The sequence below is a fragment of the Prionailurus bengalensis genome, chromosome C2, assembly GCF_016509475.1.
Source record: "Prionailurus bengalensis isolate Pbe53 chromosome C2, Fcat_Pben_1.1_paternal_pri, whole genome shotgun sequence".
In the NCBI taxonomy this organism is placed as follows: Eukaryota; Metazoa; Chordata; class Mammalia; order Carnivora; family Felidae; genus Prionailurus; species Prionailurus bengalensis.
This window is the reverse complement of record NC_057350.1, coordinates 147,101,822-147,118,151: the sequence shown is the minus strand read 5'-3', so window position 1 is coordinate 147,118,151 and position 16,330 is coordinate 147,101,822.

Below are 16,330 nucleotides of genomic sequence, written 5' to 3'. Positions count from 1 at the left end.
CTAAAAATGTTTTGGACTTTGTGAAGGTGATGGTTGGACTTAAGATTGAAGGGCTTTCCCTTAGTATCCTGAGTATATAAACTCCAGGCGAGGCTACTTCTTCCAAAGTATGTTGCCACTGGCTGCTCCAAAAATACATGGTTTTAAAGTCAAAAGCATTTGAAAAAATATTGTCTGTTAATTATTCACAAATGGATTCCTCAGGATCCTTGGACATAACGACAGAGCTCTGGGAGTTCTCCATAAGGATTTTTTAACTTTATGTTTATATTTTTTAATTTTATTAATCATCAACAAATTCACCTTTTCTAGATTATGTATATGGCTGTCTTATAGAGACTTTGTCGCAAGATTTCAGTGCCAGTGTTTCCATTTGTGTTTATTAATCCAGGCCTTTGCCAAGATTGCATGACACTCTGGGATCAAAACAAATTACATTTTAGCAGCATTTCCAGAACAGGAAAATAATCAGAGAATTGAGCCATTGTAAGACACATGATAGTAGGTGATGCTAACCTTGAATGAATCTGCCCGTAGCAAAGTGCACCTTACACATCTTGAGAGATTTGATGGGAGCTTCTCATTTTAGTTTACCACTTTGATTGGTGTATTAGCAGTATAAATACGGGTTTGCTCATATTCAGCCTGCCACATAGTAATAGTATTAAATACACCATGGAGAATTTTCTGTTCCTGTTTCCGGCAATAATTGGATTGGATACCCAGAAAAGAAATAAGTAATTAAGGGCTTGCATTTTGAGAATTACCTTGCCAATTTTCTCTTATAATATCATTTATCTTTTTAAGACGTCTGTTGTTTCTGGAGCTCACATATGCCCTCATTTGCTCTTGTGATCTCCTTTTTTTTTTTTTTTTTCTATTCTGGGAATTATAAACATTGAACAAGAACTGTGGAAAAGTAGTAGACTTGCGGCTATCTTTGAAGCCTAAGGCCGTTGTGTTTCAGAAAAGAAAGGCGAAATTTTGGGAGGGACGCTCTCTTGGCCATTGTTTTATGCTTCCGTTTCTGAGAGTTGCTCAATTCTTTGCATGCTGTGAAGCTCAAAAGCTAACGTAATGAAATTATAGGCAAGGAGATCATCTGTACCCATTCAAGGTTAGCTTGGTTCCTCTTCAATCTCTCTTCCTATTGAAAATTTCTTTTTAATAAGCATCTAGAGGAAGTATATTGAATATCTGCTATGAGGACAACTGGTCTGCCACATTTCTTGGAATTCCAGGAAATACAGATCAACCAAAGGTGTTTTACCCTCCTTTGTGGTTGTTCTGAAAGTGTTCTAAGATCTTTCTCACAACAGCTTCTCAGCTTTGTGAAAGACCTGTTTTCTTTGACTGAAAATATGGGCCCCAGCCTTCCGTTTATTTTTTTCCTGCTGTCCATTTGGGCCAGAAGTTGGCAAACTTTTTCTGTAAATAGTCATGTGGTAAATATTTCCCACTTTGTGAATCAAATGTCCTGAGTCACAGTTAACTCTGATGTTGTAGCAGAAATGTAGACATAGATAATATGTAAAAGAACGGACATGACTGTATTCCAATAAACATTTGCTGACGAAAATGAATGGGGGGAGAATTGGCCAGAGGGCCCGAGTTTTCAATCCCTGTTCTAAATTTAAGAACATAATGAAAATACTGATATTGCAGGATAAGCCTACACGGATGTCTGTAGCTGTTTCATTGTCAATAACACAAAAACTGAGTAAATACTCTTCCAGTATTGGAAAACTATTATTCAGTTTGGCAAAGAACTCGCTCACATTATTGATGAATAATAAACAGGGATTGTGGGTGGAGGGAAGCAATCAAAACCCCAGGAGGCCTGAGGGCTTTAGAGAAACAAAGCATTGTGGGTATTCAGAAGATCATTTTTTAAAGGTGAAGCGGGAGCCTTAGGAATTGTGGAGAAGGGGCTCACAGGAAGTTGGGGAAGAGACTTACTACCTGTGTAAAGTGTACAAAGTCAGACGGAAATCAGAGAGCATCTGTTTTCTAATAGATAATTCAAGGGGTACATGGGCCTTGATCAAGGATCTTTCAAAGATACCACAGCACAATATCAAGCAGCTTCTGCGATGTATGGCTTTTTCAGCTCTGTGACTATGATGCAGACTCTGGAGTAGGAGGAAAAGCCTCAAACTCAGGATAGCACCCCCCAAACCTGGCCTCGCTGCACCTTTTCTCCAACACATAACATTTTTATTGGCTTCATAAATAATTCAGGAGCTCTGGGGAAATACTGCTTATAAGAATTGTTATATGTGAAAACTACCAGATTGAACCATGTGAAATTTCCTTTTTTATAGGTCAAAACATTTTTAGTGGAAATTTTGCAATTTCACATGGTCTAACTTACTGTAAGTTAGGGAATTACTTTTATTATTCATAATTCACATAAGTTTACAACTTGGACTGTCTAAGACAGAGACAGGTAAGGGTGTTAGCTCATAAATGTTAGCTTTAATTTGGGTACTGAGCTAATTCCTAAGGGAGAAAAAAATATGTATTTGCAATGTCAAGAACTTTGTATTTATTCTTTGTGTGTTTTTAAGTAGCCACAGAGCAAAAATAACTATTGCGAAAGAAAAACCAGAGGGACTCAAGTAAGATTTTTAAAACTCAAAATTAATACACAGAGAAGGAATACGTTAGGGATAAAGACAATTCTTCAAAGTGATGTGAGATAAGCAAATGATGGCACAATGCAAAATATTAGTATTAAAATCTGGACATATCATTTACACACAGACCCAGAGCCTCCCTCCCACCCCCTACCAAAATAATGTTGTGTCAAGGTAGCAGGGCTCCAAAAAGTGTATCAGTGGGAATGTCTTAGTCGTTTGGGCTGCCATAACAATTAACATACATTGGGTGGCTTAAACAAGAGAATTTATTTCTGAAGGTTCTGGAGGCATTCAGTCTCAGATTAGAATTCAGGTATGATGAGGTTGTGATGGGAGCCCACTTTTTGGTTTACAGGGGTTTCTTCTTTGCTGAGTCTTCAAGAGAAGGGGCTCTGGTCTCTTCACCCTCTTATTATGGCACTGATCCCATCAAGGTGGCTCCACCCACATGACCTCATCTAAACCTAATGACGTCTCAAAGACCCGCCCTCCAAAGAACGTCACACTGGGGATTAGGGCTTCAATATATGGGTTTTGAGGGGACATAAACATCCAGTCTATAGCAGTGAGTAGTTTTGGTTTGATATAGAGAGAGACTGAAGGCCCATCGTGGGATAATATCTTTATACATCTGATAAGCCTTCAGTCAATCTCTGTAACTCTGCATGTAGTAGGAGGTGGACAGGAGTAGTAATGCTTCCTAAAAACACAAAAACAAACAAAAAACCCAAAAGATATCAAAGAAAGATAATCATCTTAGAATAAAACATTTACATCAATCTTTATGGGTCAGAATAGAAATGTGTAAAGACTTCCTGAAAATGGAGAATGTTTTTCAGTCCAGGAGAACTCTGATGGAAGGTATTAATTACATTCATCAGAAAAGAAAGATATGGGGTACCTGGGTGGCTCAGTTGGTTGAGCGTCTGACATCGGCTCAGGTAGTGGTCTTGTGTTCGTGGTTTCGAGCCCTGTGTTGGGCTCTGTGCTGACAACTCAGTGCCTGGAGTCTGCTTTGGATTCTGTGTCTCCCTCTCTCTGCCCCTCCCCCACTCACACTCTGTCACTCTCTCTCTCAAAAATAAATAAACATTAAAAATTTTTTAAAAAGGAAAGAAAGCAGTTTAAAAAAAGATTCTTTTGTTTCTGTTTTTTTATTTTCTTTTTACCCTGGTGGCCAGTAAGAGATGCATAGATATAAATACTTGCAATATCCACTTAAGCATCATCAAGAGAAAGGATTCCCTGACATGTCTATCTTCTTCCCAGTGGTGAGCTGCCAGAAGTTATCAACCATTCAAATCTTGGAATCCCGGAGCCAACCTCAAGTGGTTCAAAGAACTTACTTGCTCACTGGCCCCTCCCTGTTGTAATTTGGCACCAAGGAGGGTATAAGTTCAGGGAGAAGCAGTTCTGAACTTAATTATCTCATCTCTTCTGCAGTTAGAATCCAAACTTTAATTTAATCAATTGATATTTTTGTTGTATGTGTACTGTTGCATTTTACAGGTTCATCTTGATTCATGCGAGTCTACCCCAAGTGAAGTAAATGCTAACTCACACTTGGTGTAATTTCTGAAACTATAAGGCTTGAAGCCAGAATCTGAACTATGGCAACATCAACATGGTTTTGCTTTCTGAGATTTTCTAGAATGATTCAGGCTTGGCTTTTATAAGAAAATTAATCCCTAAGCAAGCAAGCAAACAAACAAACAAACAAGCAAGCAAATAAGGAACCGACACAGGGTCGCCCACTTGTATTTTTCGTGGTAAAAACATTAAGGAGAAAATAAAAGAAACAAAAACATCTACATTGCACACACACAAGAATGTATGTTAACATGAAAGAAAGTAGGACATAATTTTGGAATAAAGGAGAGTCTCAAGAAAATATTATTGACCACCTTATACCTTTATATAAAAAAAACAGAAACCAAGATATGTTGATAAAAGTTAAAGGTAAAACAATCTCAACATTAAAATGTCTTTTATGATATGGCATTAGATGAAAACCTGTTTTGTTTGAGTTAACACACAGTGTGACAGTAGTTTCATGTGTACAACATAGTGATTTGACAAGTCTGTATATTATAATGTGCTCACCATAAGTTCAGGTGTCATCTGTCACCATACAACACTATTACAATGCCATTAACTATATTCCTTATGTAGTATCTTTTATTCCCATGACGTATCCATTCCATAGTTGGAAGCCTGTGTCTCCCACTTCCCTTCACTTATTTTGCCCACCCTGCCAACACCTTCCCCTTTGGCAACCATCAGTTTGTTCTCTGGGTTTATAGGTCTGATTCTTCTTTTGTTTATTCATTTGTTTTGTTTTTTTTTAGATTCCACAAAGAAGTGAAATCATATGGTATTTGTCTTTCTCTAACTTATTTCACTTAGCATAATATTGTGTAGGTCCATCCATGTTGTCACAAATGGTACCATACTGTCTTTTTTTATGGCTGCATAATATTCGTGTGTGTGTGTGTGTGTGTGTGTGTGTTTATATATATTCCAATGTGTGTATACATACCACATCTTCCTTATCCATTTGTCTATTGTTGGACACTTAGATTTCCTCCATACCTTGGCTATTATAAATAATATTGCAATAAACACGGAGAAGAATATATCTTTTTGAATGAGCATCTATATTTTCTTTGGTTAAATACCCAGTAGTAGAATTATTGGATCATATGGTATTTCTGTTTTGATTTTTAGAGAATCCTCCATACTGTTTTCCACAGTGGTTGTACCAATTTACACTCCCACCAGCAGTGTACAAGGGTTCCTTTTTTCCTTTGCATCCTTACCAACACTTGTGATTTCTTGTCTTTTTTATATTAGCCATTCTGACAGGTGTAAGGTGATATTTCATTGTGATTTTGATTTGCATTTCCCTGGTGATTAGTGAGGTTTAGCATCTTTTCATGTGTCTGTTGGTCATCCATATGTCTTCTGTGGAAAAATGTCTATTCAGGTCCTCTGCCCATTTTTTAACTGAATTGTTTGTTTTTTTGATGTTTAGTTATATAAGTTCTTTATATATTTTGGATATTAACACCTTATTAGATATATGATTTTATATAAACCTTTTTAAAAACAAAGATGTTGATTTGTATGTTCATATTTGACTGTATAAAATAAAGTGGAGATTGACTATCCAATTTATTCATGTAATTTATCTTTATTACAATCACTGCTAAAAATCCAGCTTTATCAATTGCAAGTTGACAAATTGAAATCAATATACCTAACATGATTTCACTCAATTTAGTAAATTTTGGGCGAAGTAAGAAAAGTTGAGAAACAGGAATCCCCATCCTTCTAGCTCATTCCTGAGCCACTTGCACAGCCTTGGACTGAAGCCACCTGGGAGTGGGACTGTCTCTCACCAACAAGGTGACCTGTCCTGAAATAATGAGGATAGAGTCAGGGGAAGGGGATTTCTCAGAAAAATGTGAATGGTAGGGAGGGAAGACAACATGTGTCCCATGAAGAAATTATCCAAAGTTTGGAAATAAAACAAAAAGATTATTATGACCTGTAATGTCATGCTAGGACATTAAGCTTGCCTAAGGATCATCTGATTCTCTAGAAGAATGTAGCTGACTAATACTATTAATTAGGGCATATACATATTACAACTGCAAAATTACAGTTCTATAAAAATGTTAATTTCAAAAAAAAAACGAAAGCAAATTATTTCTATCTCATAGGTATGCAAAAGAGTTTTCTTGATAGCAATGCAAATGACTTTTGTCTATTAGAGAAGATAACCACAGAGGCTGTTTTATTGTGTTGTGTGACATTAATCAGCTTAGTATTTAACATATAAATATTACTTGAACATTTTTTTCATTCAATGACTATACATTTATTTTCTCTTTTGAAGTAACGCATGAATTCATTTCCTTTCATCTGCGTTCGAACTGGCTTTGTCATCCTGCTGGTTCCCTCATTAAAACTTTGACACGTGTTCCTTATCTATTTGTATAATTGTGTGGGTTTTAAGAAACAGTTTGGAAATTATATTTTTGAGAGTCACAAGAGGTGTGTATCTCTCTTGATGACAGCTAAACCCGGGGCTATGAAGATTGGAGCCATGAGCACTCAACAAAGGAACAAATGACTTGGTCTGAGCAGGATGACATAAATTAATAAAAAAAAGTTATCTTGGCATCGAACCTGGAACTTATTTTTCCAGAAGACAGCTTGCACCCATATGAACCATTATTACATTTTCAATTTGTTCACTAACCCAGGCTCTTAATTGTGAGTTACCCTAATTTCCTCCATCTCCAGTCAACAAGTCACTACACTCTGTCTTTTTAGGTTTAGTTATTTCTCTCCCATCTATTCCTTTCTCATTCTCTTTGCTATTTGCCTTCTGCTTAGGCTTCCTTCTCTTTACCTCTTTCCTACTTCAAATTATTTCCAAAACTACTCCCAGATCCATATTTTTTTAAAGCATAGCTTGAATTAGGTCACTATTCTACCAAAAATAGAAAAAAAATCTTTGATGAACCACTCCCTACCTATAAAATAAAGCATATGGTCCTCAGATAAATCAAATCCATCTTTCCAAATTATCTTCTTCATCATTCTCGTGGTCTAATGCTGTAACAAATCAAACTTGTTACTTGTGTCAAATATACCATGGACTTCCTCCCATAGCTCAGTGCGCATGGGAGGTACACCTGTGCTGTAGCAAGAATATGGACTTTGGCAGCAGATGGACTTTGGTTAGAACACCGGGTCCTCTATTTGTAAGTGGATAGACCTTGAAAAGTTTTCTGAACCTCTCTAGGTGTCAGTTTTCTAATCTATAATCTGGTGATAATATCCCACTGGGGTGTGGTGGTAAGGATTAAAATGTGTCACAGGTTCATTCATGCATTGTTTTTCATGCAGCAATTTGTTAGTTAATTTCAACAACTAGCGAATGGGCAACCCACTGTGTGACAATGTGCAAAGCCCTGGGGTTATAAAGTCCAATGAACTGAGGTCCCTGTAGCCAGGTTCAAGATATGTATAATTGTCTTTAAAATAGTTTAGCATGAGAAGAATGACATTCTCTGAATGTTAGTTGGATAAAGCTTCAACCCGGGTACAGAATGCATTCTACTCAACAATGCTTACTCCAGGGGGCACCTGGGTGGCTCAGTCAGTTAAGCATATGATTCTTGGTTTCGGCTCAGGTCGTGGGTTCAAGCCCTCAAGTCAGGCTCTGAACTGCCGCTGCCTGTACAGAGCCTGCTTGGGATTCCCTCTCTCCTTTGTTTCTCTTCCCCACCCCTGCTTGTGTTCTCTCTCTCTCTCTCTCAAAATAAATAATTAAACTTAAAAAAATTAAAAAAAGGATTCTTACTCCAGGGTTGCTCAGCTAAGCTGTTAATCTGATAGCCTATTATCAGAAGCCATTTTTATTAAAGTACATCTGTTATCTTTACCTCAACCAACAACAAAGGTTTTCCAATTAGCATGGTGACTATCAGCAATGAGTTTCTATTCATGAAATTAGTACCTTGATGCTGTGATAAATGTTGGGAATTGGTTTGCATTGGTGAAACTAAAAGTGTTCAGGATCTATGGTTTGGCTGTTGAGAACTGTTCCCCAGGCTTATGTGAATAGATGTGGGAATAGAGTGTGATGTGTGTACCCTTTATATTGAGGAATGATATCAAGAGTTAACCTCTACACGGTTCTGTGAAATTGGAGGATTCTTGTTGCCCGATGCCCACTGAAAGGGTACCATCACCCTGAGTCTGACACATTGGCAGGTTTCCTCAGTTGAATCTTCCCCACACAAGGTTAGAATACCTAAACAAACTAAAAGGTGAGCCACTGGAATGATTTATGTGGCTTATTTTGGGGATTATGTATTTATCAATAGATTTCCAGTTAATAACCATATATATGCCTATTACAATATTATGAGTGAAGATGGGGAATATGATGTAGCTAAATCTCATCCATTTCATACTTTTAGCTGTCTACCTTTGTTTACCAAAAAGCACCCAACGCATGTGCACCTATGAAACTGGCTGATCATTTTGCCTCATCAGGATACTCGTGGTCAAGAGGAGGAGACAGGTGAGTAAGCCCATAATCACAGTGAAATATTACAGGTGTACATACAGGGTATAGAGCATAGATAAGGAATATTTGAATCAGAGAAGGAAGGATCTTGTTATGGGCTAATGCAACCCTATTCAGTTATTCACAATTATTAAGTTCTTTTTTGGTAAATATTTATAGTCAGGCTCTAAGAGTCAGAGCAGGGGAAGGCTGTAGGATTTTGCCTTTTTTCATTTTTGCCTTTTGTTTGTTTGTTTGTTTGTTTGTTTGTTTGTTTTGTGCCTACAATTCCATTACCAATTGGCATGTTAAAAAGATAGCAAGTGTGAAACCCCATTCTGCCAAACAGCCGTTTATTAAAAAGGCAGCACAAAAAACTGGTCACACGGATGTTTTACAAGCTCTATGAAGTCCCAGTTCTCCATTGTTTCAGGCCTTCAGACAAGCTCCATTGTGTGAAGGAATCAGTCAATGACATTCCAATACTGGAATTCAGCTAACCTTGATCAGTTCAGGCAACAGAATTCCCGGAAAAGCGGTGACATATGTTACAAGACCTGTAGGCCTCAGAGTATAATTTGCAAGGTCAGAAGTGCCTGTGCAACATTTTTAATCAGTCTGCATATTTAGAACACCAGTTTTTTTCACTGATGAAAAATAATTTCTAACATCCATTAAGCAAATTAACAATCCCCAGCCTCCATGGTATTGATCTGAGATAGTCGACAACAGCAATCCCTAAAAAGTAGGTTTCTGAATCGAACCTAACCACCCACCCCTTGAGAGTCTGTTTCCCTGATGAAAGCACCTCGATTGGTAAATAACCATGCCTAATTAGATTAACTAACAAATTAATATGGCACCAGTTGTGATTAAGTATTTAAAATAAAATACATACAATATAACAAAGCCGGAGGACAAAAAGGTAGTGGCAGCATTTTAAGAGGGGGCTTCGCTTAAAATGACTTTTTTTTTATTTTATTTTTTATTTTTTAAAATTTACATCCAAATTAGTTAGCATATAGTGAAACAATAATTTCAGGAGTAGATTCCGTCATGCCCCTTACCCATTCAGCCCATCCGCCCTCCCACAACCCCTCCAGCCACCCTCAGTCTGTTCTCCGTATTTATGAGTCTCTTCTGTTTTGTCCCCCTCCCTGTTTTTAGATTATTTTTAAAATAATATAAAATGACTTTTAAATGCGAAAAGATCACTTGGAAATACTGTGGTGACTGGAACTTTGCAGAGGGCACCTCATAAAGTTGCTTGCCCCCCGTTTTTTCTTTGCTCGTGTTTGTTCTTTCGCTCCAAGACATCCTTCCCATCCCTACTGTTCCAAATCCTTTCCCTCTCTGACAGCCTGGCACAGATGCTGTTCCTTCAGCTGAGCCCCCATGATGCCCAACAGCAGGACTACCTTGATCCACTAACTCCCCACTCCTGTCCCAGAGCCAGAACTGACCCGTTCTCTACCATGGGCCCCACAGCACATGCTCACTTCATATCAGAGTTGTTGTTCAGGGCCTTTTCAAGTAAGGACCTCATGTCATATTTTCAGGGTGCCTTCTAGGTACTGGGTGCTCCACAAATGTCTGTAGAGTAAATAAATACATGTACCAGGAATTGTTGTTACCCTGACAGCTTCTCCTTCAGTATCTTTCCCTGTGCCTTTCAAGCCTTCCACCCAAAGCCCTTTAAAGGAAGTGTGGAGTGCAAAAGAAACTTGGAGGTACAACTGAAAATAGCTTCGTACAAGCAAAGATGATTTTTGCAGGTTCTGGTTTTATCTGAAAAAGTCATGCTACTATTGCATTCTATTTAATATTTTTAAGTAGACATTCTTAATGGTACCAAGTTAGACCACTTTAAAAGAGAAGAAAAATGGGATGATGCTCCATGCTTATTTTGCAGTCGAATGCACCTTGGGAGATGAGAACCAGGTTTGTGAAACATGACTTAGGGCAGTTCCTGTTTCAATCATGGTTTTCATGGTTCCCATCTTTATCATGGTTCTTCCAACGTTGTCTTTTAATATCAGCTGAGGTACTGTTTAAAGTTAAAGTTGCAGGTGGGGCCTTTGAAATTCCAAGTCAAGATGTCCCCAGGAGGCCCCCAATTAGCACTTTTGATATGCAGTTTAGGTGATTCTGATGCAGGTTTATGTTTTTACATACGTCTCTCTGTGAAGGGAGATGGCTGGTCAATTAACACTGAAATTACCAGACATAGATAGATTGATACTTTCCTACCTGTTGTGCTCTTTGAAAAACAGAACCCTAAGGTATAATTTTGCACTGAGCTTTAGGTAATTTTGTACTGACTAAGGCTTCTTGAAAACACAGGGATCTTAAAACTTCGATAAAAGCAAACATGCACTATGGGCTCATGTAGATTATAAATTGTATGGCTCAGGCTTCTCTATAAATGCTAAATAATTGTCCATTTCAGTCACTTTCTTCTTGCTTTTTTGCTTCTTATGATGGGAAAAAAAGAGACTCCAAGAAGTTGTGACATTTGCCTTGTGTGGCACTGTGGGTGTGGGGGAGAGTACGTGCAGGTCAGGGAACTAATTTTATTCATCTGGCAGCCACCTCCCCACATTCTCACCTAAGGATTGGCGTGTATACCATTTCAGTGACTCAGTGACCTCGATGCTACCTTTCCGTGGCCAGTCAAGCTCCTTTATCCCCTGCACTTCATTCAACCTTGGTTTTGACACAGTAAATCCCATAGGATCTTATTGCGACTATGGCAAGATTTCTACTTAAAATCATCCTGAGACCACCAGTTCATTTCATGACTGTCAGAAACAGAAGGATTGCCATCCTTCTGTACAGATTTGAAACCACATGTGAGCTGAAGCTGTACCTTCTCCTGCTTATTACAAATCTCTTGAATCACTCGGCAGACAAAGCCATGGCGAAGAATCAAGGAGAGGCTTTTGTTCCATTTATAGAACAATATGGGCTTCCTCTAGGGCCAAAGTCACACTTGTATATTCACTTAAAAAAATGGCTTATGACCAAAGAGTCAATTGTGCCCCCCCAAAAATGCGTTGCAATTTCACATGTTTTCTCCATCATGTTGAAAAGTAAATAAAGAGAGACATAATTAGCCTTATAGTGTAAGTAGCAACTCAAGGCATAGAGAGATCAAGAGATTTGCAAAGGTCACATGTATATTCCAAGGAAATGATTAGACTGTAAATATTCTACCTCCCTATCCACTATTCTTTGCATTATTCATGATCTTTCTCCTTCTGTATCTCTGCCTATTTTCAAAAAAAATATTTGTGAATTTTGCAATAAAGGCACAAAGAGAATAAGGCAGATACATATAAAGATTTTATGAAGAGCTTACAATCCTGCAGAGGGGGGAGAAACATGCAAGAAACCTAGAACATCATGGCTCTCTCAAGTGAGCAATACAATCAGCTTTGAGCTTGGCTACTGTGAAAATGGGTAAAGGAACCCTCATAACGATGGAGTCGGGAAGCCCTAAAGGGGGAGCTCTCGTGCACGTAGCCCTCACTGCAGCCTGCCTGTCCTGCAGGAAGAAGAAAGATAATTCTTACCTTGACAAGGGTGGACACTTTTCTGATAGCAATGTCATCTCTTGCCTTTTTTTCTCTCCCTGTATTTACGGGAGATATTTTGCAAGATCTTACCTTATTTTTATTTATTTAAATCCAAGTTATTTAACATTCAGTGTAGCGTGGGTCTCAGGAGTAGAATGTAGTGATTCATCACTTACGTATGACACCCAGTGCTCATCTCAGCAAGTGCCCTCTTCAATCCCCATCACCCATTTAACTCATCCCCCTACCCACCTCCTCTCCAGTAACCCTCAGTTTGTTCTCTGTAGTTAAGAGTCTCGTATGGTTTGCCTCCCTCTCTGTTGTAATCTTATTTTTGTTTCCTTTTCCCTATGTTCATCTGTTGTGTTTCTCAAATTCTACATATGAGTGAAATCATACAATATTTGTCTTTCCCTGATTGGCTTATTTCTCCTAGCAAAATACACTCTAGTTCCATCCATGTTGTTGCAAATGGCAAGATTTCATTCTTTTTGATCACCAAGTAATATTGTATTGAATATATATATATATATTTAATACATACATACATACATATGTATATATATATAATATATATATATATATACACACCATAAATTTTTTATCTATTCATCAGTCGATGGACATTTGGGCTCTTTCCATAATTTGGCTATTGTTGATAGCACTGCTATAAACATTGGGGTGCATGTGCCCCTTAGAATCAGCATTTTTGTATCCCTTGTGTAAATTCCTAGTAGTGCAATTGCTGGGTCATAGCGTAGTTCTATTTTTAATTTTTTGAGGGAACTCCACAATGTTTTCCAGAGTGACTGCACCTGTTTGCATTCCCACCAGCAGTGCAAGTGGATTCCTGTTTCTCCACATCCTCGCCATAATCTACAGTCTCTGGATTTGTTCATTTTAGACACTCTGACTGGCGTGGGGTGGTATCTCAGTGTGGTTTTGATTTGTATTTCCCTGATGATGATTGACGTTGAACATCTTTTCATGTGTCTGTTGCCATCTGGATGTCTTCTTTGGAAAAGTGTCTATTTATGACTTTTGCTCATTTCTTAACTGGATTATTTGATTTTGTGGTGTTGAATTTGATTAGTGCTTTATAGATTTTGGATACTAACCCTTTATCTGATGTGTAATTTGCAAATATCTTCTCCCATTCCATTGGTTGCCTTTTAGTTTTGTTGATTGTTTCCCTCACTGTGCAGATTTTATCTTGGTGAGGTCCCAATAGTTCATTTTTGCTTTGTTTCCCTTGCCCCTGGAGACAAGTCTAGTAAGAAGTTGCTACAGCTGATGTTAGAGTTTGCTGCCTGTTTTCTCCTCTAGGATTTTGGTGGTTTCTCGTCTTGCATTTAGGTCTATCCTCCATTTTGAGTTTATTTTTGTGTATGGTGTAAGAAAGTGGTCCAGGTTCATTTTCTACATGTTGCTGTGCTGTTTTCCCAGCACCATTTGCTGAAGAGATAGTCTTTTGTCCATTGGATACTCTTTCCTGCTTTGTCAAAGCTTAGTTGGCCATACATTTGTGGGTCCATTTCTGGGTTCTCTATTCTGTTCCATCGATCTATGTATCTGTTTTTGTGCCAGTACCATACTGTCTTGATGATTATGGCTCTGTAATACAGCTTGAAGTCTGGAATTGTAATGTCTCCCACCTTTGGTTATCTCTTGCTTTTAAGAAACAGAAATATCTCTCCCAGCCCCTGCAGGAACCACTAACCACCACTTGCAGGCAATGAAAAACCATCATAACCTCCAACTTTTGTTTTTCTCCAGTGAACTTTTGTTCAAAACAATCTTTCTAAATTTCCCCCTGAACTGTAACCAAAACTGACCTTTCCTTTGTCTCTTTGGACTCACCTATGATTTGCCATAATTTGCTCGTCCCAAATTGCCATCCCTCTGCTATTCCTGAATAAACTCATTTTTCTAGTAAAATAATTGACTTTTATTTTTAAAATTGACGTTACCAACATGAAATGGAATCAAGATGAATTAGAGATGGGGAGCCTGGGTGGTTCAGTCTGTTAAGTGTCCAACTCTTGATTTTGGCTCCGGTCATGATCTTGGAGATTGGAAGATTGGGGCCGAATTGGGGCTCTGTGCTAGAGCCTGCTTGGGATTCTCTCTCTCCCCCTCTCTTTCTTTCTGCCCCCCCCCCCACCATTGCTGGTGCTTTCTCTCTCTCTCAAAATAAATAAATAAAAAAGATGAATTATAGATGTCTAATGTCTAATAAAATAGACCCTATTTTTTTTCAGAACACAGTATAAATGTCTGGTCTAAATTCTAAGAATTGATAGAAAGGATCCTCAGTAGAATGAAAATAGAGTAAAGTTAAAAAAAACCACATCTTTAACAGTGATAAGGCAGAAAAAGCAAACATTATATTCATATGACCATTTTTTAATACCATCCTTATAGAAGCATGGGGCATACTACTAAATTGTGGTTCAATAAAGAGCTTTGCAAGAGATGGGATTATTGTTCCAACACTTAATTCCCACGTTTGCTACATAGTTCTTCCCACCGGAAGTGTTTCTTTCCCAGCCTCTTGAATTTGGGCTAAATCATTGACATTCTTTTGCCAAGGGGAATTTAATAAATAGAATAAAAGCAAATAACTTGAAATATTCCTCTATAGTTGGAACTTCTGTAGTTGCTGTTGTGCCCCTACTATCAGCATGAAAACAACATGCCCCAGCTATTCTGAAGGCCCAAGGAGGATGAGAAACTTATTGTTTGGACTGAGACCTACAGGCCACCAGCAAGAAAAGCTGAGACAGCTGCGTCCAGCCAAGTCTACGGTCCACAACCACACTGCCAACCCACAGGGCCTTGACAATAAGTGGTATTTTTTAAGCCCGAGTTTTGGTGTGGTTCATTGTGTAGTGCAATTTTATTAATATACAAGTTCTATGCAATATAATTTACCCTTTTTAGGTATACCATTCTATAAATTCTGAAAGATGCATATTGGCATGAAACCACCACAACATCAAGATACAACATTTTCATCACACCCCAAAAAGTTTCATTCCTCTTGGTAGTCCATCCTCTCCGCCACTCCCAGCCCATGTTAATCACTGATCTGTTCTGTCTCTATAATTTTGCCTTTTTCAGATTGTCATATAAATAGAATCATAGAGTAGTTGTACTTTGTGTCCGTCTCTACTTAGAATAAAGAATTTGAGTTAGCCCACATAGTTGCGTGCATTGGTAATTTGTCTTTCCTATTTCTGAGCTGTATGCCCATATGTCGTTATACCAGTTTATCCATCCGGTGATGGACATTATTTCCGGTTTTAGTGATAATGAATAAAAGCTCTACAAACATTCATATAGAAGTTTTGATACGGACATATGTTTTCACTTAAGTTGGAGTAAATACCAAGCGGTAGGATCATGGGGTTATATGGAAGTTTACATGATAAGAAACTGCCAAGTTGTTCCCCAAAGTGGCTATCCCATTTTCTATCATCTCCAGGATTGTATGAGAGTTCCAGTTGCTCCACATCTTGCTAAGACTTAACAGTGTCAGATTTTATGATTTTTAGCCATTTAAATTAACATGCCATGGCATCTAACTATAATTTGAGCAACATTTTTGTGCCAAGGCTTAAGTGATACAAAAGAATTAAGCCAATATGATCCAGGTACAATGTTCCCTGGTGCTCTGGACTCCACAGCTACTATTGCTATTCAAATAAAGACAGCAGAAATTTATCTATGTCCTAATTATTCAGTCTTTCAGAGACCTTTGAAAACCTGTTAGGACTTCCAGAATGTCCAGTGGCATTTCCCATAGCCTCCAATATTATACGGACAACGTGTCAGCCCTTTGAAATGCAGTAAGTGCTGTAGGGTTTTGTTCTGTTTTTTGTTCCCTTCATTTTGTTTTTATAGCTATAGCTCATGCCTGTTTGTTTCACTGATTGTATTTTTTTTTCTTTTTTTAAAAACAATCTATCATTGTTTCACTACTTATCCTCTCTTTTTTTAAAGTTTATCTATTTTGAGAG